Genomic DNA, 925 nt, shown 5'->3' with positions numbered 1-925 from the left:
AGAGTTATGATTTAATAAAATCTGATTTTATGTCAAACCTGCCATTTACGTAGACATGTACGTGACGTGACACTTAAAATCGTATCTCGTCATTATTTCCCCATCGAATCGATCACGAAAACTCTAGACGCCATGTCGTATTCGAAAATGAACGTGTTTCACTGGCACATAATAGGCGACCAGAGCTTCCCGTATCAGAGCAGCGCTTTTCCGAACCTGAGGTCTGACACCTAAAAATACCACTAAAACTACAACTACAACTACTATACTAACTACTATACTACGACCATAACTACCACTAAAACTACTATTTTTTTTGGTTTCTTAACCTACGACTATAACTACCACTAAAACTACTATTTTTTTTTGGTTTCTTAACCTACAGCTACAACTAAAACTAATACTAACTACAACTATTGAGAGTTGATGTGATGCTGCCGTAAATAAGTATGGAAATCGGTGGGAAAAAGCAGGATCACAACACCTGAAAAGTTTAAAATAAATAGGTTAAAAACAAACATATATTATATTCAACAATTATACACTTCTATTTCATTTCGCCATTGAACTTGTGAATACTGTGACAATAGTAGACATAGTTATTAGTTATTACAATTAAAATAATTTAAGCATACAAATATTAAATAAAGTTATGATTATTAATAATTACAAACAGGTACAAATGTCAAATATATTTAGTGTAGATCAATTATGCTACTTTGATAATTAGTTCATATTTATTATAACAAAATAACCATGTCTGTACTGACAAGTAACACTTTTTCAAACATATAAATAAGTATATAAATGTATTTATTTATTTATCACATACAATTAAATTATTATGAAACCCCTCCCTTCATATTAAATTCTAGTCTACAACACTCATCTGGTTTCACTAGCACACTACATAGTAAATTTGGAT

This window comes from Acyrthosiphon pisum, unplaced genomic scaffold (genome assembly GCF_005508785.2).
Source record: "Acyrthosiphon pisum isolate AL4f unplaced genomic scaffold, pea_aphid_22Mar2018_4r6ur Scaffold_21235;HRSCAF=23383, whole genome shotgun sequence".
Taxonomy (NCBI): Eukaryota; Metazoa; Arthropoda; class Insecta; order Hemiptera; family Aphididae; genus Acyrthosiphon; species Acyrthosiphon pisum.
Note: the sequence above shows the minus strand (reverse complement) of the source record.